Source organism: Palaemon carinicauda, chromosome 10 (assembly GCF_036898095.1).
Source record: "Palaemon carinicauda isolate YSFRI2023 chromosome 10, ASM3689809v2, whole genome shotgun sequence".
Lineage (NCBI taxonomy): Eukaryota > Metazoa > Arthropoda > Malacostraca > Decapoda > Palaemonidae > Palaemon > Palaemon carinicauda.
Window position 1 is genome coordinate 160,692,671 of NC_090734.1, and position 5,348 is coordinate 160,698,018.

Consider the following 5,348-nt stretch of genomic DNA (forward strand, 5'->3'; position numbering starts at 1 on the left):
TACTGATGAGCAAAGAAGGTATTTTAGAGTGAGGACACTGAAGAGCAAAGAAGTTATTTTAGGGTGAGAGCACCTCACACCCGAAGGGCAAAGAACGTATTTCCTAGCTAAGATACTGAGGAGAAAGGAAAGAATTTTAGAGTGAAGACACTGAGGGGAAAAGAAGATATTTTAGAGTTGAGAACACTGAACACTGAAGAGCAAAGAAGGTATGTTAGAGTGAATACATTGAACACTGAGGAGCAAATAAGATATTTTAGAGTGAAGACACTGAGGAGAAACGAAGATATTTTAGAGTGAGGACACTGAGGAAAAAAGAAGGTATTTTAGAGTGAGGACAGTGAGGCGCAAAGAAGGTATTTCAGAGTGAAGACACCGAGAAGCAAAGAAGGTATTTTAGAGTGAGGACACCATGTAGCAAAAAAGGTATTTTAGAGTGAGGACACTGAGGAGCAAAGAAGTTACTTCAGAGTGAGGACACTGAGGAGCAAAGAAGGTATTTGAGAGTGACGACACTGAAAAGTGAAGAAGGTATTTTAGAGTGAAGACACTGAGAAACAAAGAAGGTCTTTTAGAGTGAGGACATTAAACACTGAAGAACAAAGAGGGTATTTGAGAGTGAGGACATTGAGGAAAAAAGAAGGTATTTTAGAGTGAGGAGCAAAGAAGGTATTTTTAGAGTGAGGACACTGAGGAGCAAAGAAAATATTCCAGTGAGGACACTGAGGAGCAAAGAAAATATTCCAGTGAGGACACCTAGGAGCAAAGAACGTATTTTTGAGTGAAGAAATTGAGGAACAAAGAAGGTATTTTTAGAGTGAGGACCGAGAAGCAAAGGTCTTTTAGAGTGAGGACACCGAGGAGCAAAGACTGTATTTTACAGTGAGGACACTCAGGAGCAAAGAAGATATTTTGGAGTGAGGACACTCAGGAGCAAAGAAGGCATTTTAGAGTGACGACACTGAGGAGGAAAGAAGGTGTTTTAAAGTGAGGACACTGAGGAGCAGAGGAGGTATTTTAGAGTGAGGACACTCAGGAGCAAAGAAGGCGTTTTTAGAGTGACGACACTGAGGAGGAAAGAAGGTGTTTTAGAGTGAGGACACTGAGGAGCAGAGGAGGTATTTTAGAGTGAGGACACCGAGGAGCAAAGAAGGTATTTTAGAGTGAGGACACTGAGGAGGAAAGAAGGTGTTTTAGAGTGAGGACACTGAGGAGCAGAGGAGGTATATTAGAGTGAGGACACTGAGGAGCAAAGAAGGTATTTTAGAGTAAGGACACTGAGGAGCAGAGGAGGTATTTTAGAGTGAGGACACTGAGGAGCAAAGAAGGTATTTTAGAGTGAGGACACTGAGGAGGAAAGAAGGTATTTTAGAGTGAGGACACTGAGGAGCAGAGGAGGTATTTTAGAGTGAGGACACTGAGGAGCAAAGAAGGTATTTTAGAGAGAGGACACTGAGGTGGAAAGAAGCTATTTTAGAGTGAGGTCACTGAGGAACAACGAAGGTGTTTTAGAGTAAGGACACCGAGGAGCAAAGAAGATCTTTTAGAGTAAGGACACTCAGGAGCAAAGAAGGTGTTTTAGAGTGAGGACACTTGAGGAGTAAAGAATGTATTTTAGAGTGAGGACACTCAGGAGCAAAGTAGATATTTTGGAGTGAGGAGACTCTGCAGCAAAGAAGGTATTTTATAGTGAGTACACTGAGGAGCAAAGAAGGTATTTTAGAGTGAGGACACTGAAGAGGAAAGAAGGTGTTTTAGAGTGAGGACACTTGAGGAGTAAAGAATGTATTTTAGAGTGAGGACACTTAGGAGCAAAGTAGATATTTTGGAGTGAGGAGACTCTGCAGCAAAGAAGGTATTTTATAGTGAGTACACTGAGGAGCAAAGAAGGTATTTTAGAGTGAGGACACTGAAGAGGAAAGAAGGTGTTTTAGAGTGAGGACATTGAGGAGAAAAGAAGGTATTTTAGAGTGAGGACACTGAGGAGCAGAGGAAGTATTTTGGAGTGAAGACAGTGAAGAGCAAAGAAGGTATTTTAGAGTGAGGACACTGAGGAGCAAAGAAGGTTTTTTAGAGTGAGGACACCGAGGAGCAAAGAAGATCTTTTAGAGTAAGGACAGTTGAGGAGTAAAGAATGTATTTTAGAGTGAGGACACTCAGGAGCAAAGAAAATATTTTGGAGTGAGGACACTCAGGAGCAAAGAAGGTGTTTTAGAGTGAGGTCACTTGAGGAGTAAAGAATGTATTTTAGAGTGAGGACACTCAGGAGCAAAGTAGATATTTTGGAGTGAGGAGACTCTGCAGCAAAGAAGGTATTTTATAGTGAGTACACTGAGGAGCAAAGAAGGTATTTTAGAGTGAGGACACTGAAGAGGAAAGGTGTTTTAGAGTGAGGACATTGAGGAGAAAAGAAGGTATTTTAGAGTGTGGACACTGAGGAGCAGAGGAGGTATTTTGGAGTGAAGACAGTGGAGAGCAAAGAAGGTATTTTAGAGTGAGGACACTGAGGAGCAAAGAAGGTTTTTTAGAGTGAGGACACCGAGGAGCAAAGAAGATCTTTTAGAGTAAGGACACTTGAGGAGTAAAGAATGTATTTTAGAGTGAGGACACTCAGGAGCAAAGAAAATATTTTGGAGTGAGGACACTCAGGAGCAAAGAAGGTGTTTTAGAGTGAGGACACTTGAGGAGTAAAGAATGTATTTTAGAGTGAGGACACTCAGGAGCAAAGTAGATATTTTGGAGTGAGGAGACTCTGCAGCAAAGAAGGGATTTTATAGTGAGTACACTGAGGAGCAAAGAAGGTATTTTAGAGAGAGGACACTGAAGAGGAAAGAAGGTGTTTTAGAGTGAGGACACTGAGGAGGAAAGAAGGTATTTTAGAGTGAGGACACTGAGGTGCAATTAAGGCATTTTAGAGTGAGGACACTGAGGAGCAAAGAAGGTATTTTAGAGTGAGGACACTAATGAGCAAAGAAGGTATTTTAGAGTGAGGACACTGAGGGGCAAAGAAGGTATTTTTAGAGTCAGGGCACTGAAGAGCAAAGGTCTTTTAGAGTGATGACACTGAGGAGCAAAGAATGTATTTTAGAGTGAGGACACTTGAGGAGTAGAGAATGTATTTTAGGGTAAAGACACCCAGGAGCAAAGAAAATATTTTGGAGTGAGGACACTCAGGAGCAAAGTAGGTGTTTTAGAGTGAGGATACTGAGGAGCAAAGAAGGTATTTTAGAGTGAGGACACTGAGGAGCAAAGAGGGTATTTTAGAGAGAGGACCATGAGGAGGAAAGAAGGTGTTTTAGAGTGAGGACACTGAGAAGGAAAGAAGGTGTTTTAGAGTGAGGACACTGAGGAGCAGAGGAGGTATTTTGGAGTGAAGACACTTAAGAGAAAAGAATGTATTTTAGAGTGGGGACACTCAGGAGCAATGAAGGTCTTTTAGAGTGAGGACACTGAGAAGGAAAGGTCTTTTAGGTTGAGGACACTGTGTAGCAAAGAAGGTATTTTAGAGTGATGACACTGAGGAGCAATGAAGGCACTTTTGAGTGAGGGAACTGCGGAGCAATGAAGGTCTTTTAGTGTGAGGACACTTGGGAGCGAAGACGATGATTCGACACGAATAAAGGATTAACACTGAGAGGAAACATCTCCCTTGCTTTGAGGAACACAATCTGAGATTTTAGGATTCACTAATCCGGTATCATGAAAAAGGTGTACAACATTATTCACTGATGGGGAATGGGAGTGGGCCGGGTCTGGAAGGAGGCATTTGACAATTGTAAACTGGAAGTTAGATTTCTGGATGATGCCAACATTGAGCGATTGTTCTGTTTCACTATTTGTTTTTCTAAATTTTCGAAAATATATATATTTTCGTCACACTAATCACTAGATCCTCGTAAACACTTTCTCCACTTCGAAAATAAAACTCAAAGAAGTCGATTTTCCAAGACTCGAACCGCCACATGAAACCCAGGGAGAGGCACAATGGAGAAGGAGGGCGTAGGAAAGTAGGAGCTGAGACGTAAACAAAAATTGTTAAGAGGGTATTACAGGGAGAAGAAACTGATTAGGATTCGGGTAAGGAGGGGGAGGGGGAGGGGGAGGGGGAGGGGGAGGGGGAGGGGAGATTTAGAGCGGGTGTGGAGACTAGGAATCACACAGATGGTACAAGATAGGAAGGGTTACATTTGGAGTTAGAGAGGAAGACAGGGTTGGGTCTTCGTACATAGAACATATTTCGGGGATGAAGGTGTGGTACAGAACAGAGAGAGAGAGAGAGGAAGAGAGAGAGAGAGAGAGAGAGAGAGAGAGAGAGAGAGAGATGACGAGCATGGCTGGTTGACGGGAAGGAAAGAAAGGATGCGCGTCCAGCCCGCACACAAACACACACACAAACACAAACACCCACAGACACAAACAAGCCTTGTATCTCCACCCACTACTACAAGGCAGGCAAGTGCACCGGCACACACACAAGCAAGGCCAGGTCAGCAGAGGTCAGGAGGCTATTTACCATGGCGGCGGTCTTCTTCCCAACGTCTTTGGGGGGGAAACCGGTGGTGAGGGAGGGCCTGTGGAAGGGCAGGAGCTCGAGCTAGAACAGGGCAGCGAGGCCCGCTGCTGCAGGAGTGAAGAGCAGCCGAGGCTGGGAGCAGGGAGCAGGCGGCAGCTGGGCTCGAGCCGATATTGGTGGAGGAACTGGTGGCGGTGGTGGAGGAGTTCGTTGGTGGAGGAGATGGAGAAGTGAGGGGCAGCGAGGGAGGAGGAGGACGACTCGAAGGCGGGCAAGAGTGGCAGCAGCAGCAACAGCGGCAGCAAGTGAGGTGGGACCTAGAGTGTCCGCGTAGGGTGGGTTGCCAGGTGGGTGTGCGACAGAGAGAGAGAGAGAGAGAGAGAGAGAGAGGGGCTGATGGGCGGGCGCCATAAGACCTGGAACAGAGGGAGAGGAAGCTCTTGCCATGCCCCGCCCCCTTATTTATGTTCAGTGTTCCAGTGAGGAGATGGCACCCTCCTTACAGGCAATGGGGGCTCACTCTGAGAGTCCTTTTTCCGTGTCTGTCAAGCATCCAAAAAAGGAGACATGTAAAATTTAATGATATTTCATCATCGTCAGTTTGCTGCTAAAACCATTCATTGATTTTTGGTGGCAGAACTGATGGAGGAGGAGGAGGATGAGGATGAGGAGGAGAAAGATCCCACCCCTTCCCCCCCCCCCACCATGAGTTGTACTGCCGGAATTTAAAGGGAATAGAGTCCAGCTGGAGGGTGACCCTCCAGCCATAGGGCATTGAAGGAGGGGAACGCCCCTTCTTCCTCCCTCCGATTCTCGCATTAATTCCCCTCATTTC

At 45.1% G+C, this 5,348-nt stretch overlaps 1 long non-coding RNA gene across 1 annotated transcript in view; it reads right to left on the reverse strand.

Moving 5' to 3' along the window:
• The window catches only part of LOC137648927 (uncharacterized), a 102,115-nt gene extending 97,283 nt beyond the window's left edge, over positions 1 to 4,832 (reverse strand). Inside the window, exon 1 of the long non-coding RNA XR_011045755.1 lies at positions 4,514 to 4,832. This is a non-coding gene — a long non-coding RNA (uncharacterized lncRNA). The remainder of the gene's footprint in view (positions 1 to 4,513) is intronic.
• Between the last annotated feature and the right edge of the window lie 516 nt (positions 4,833 to 5,348).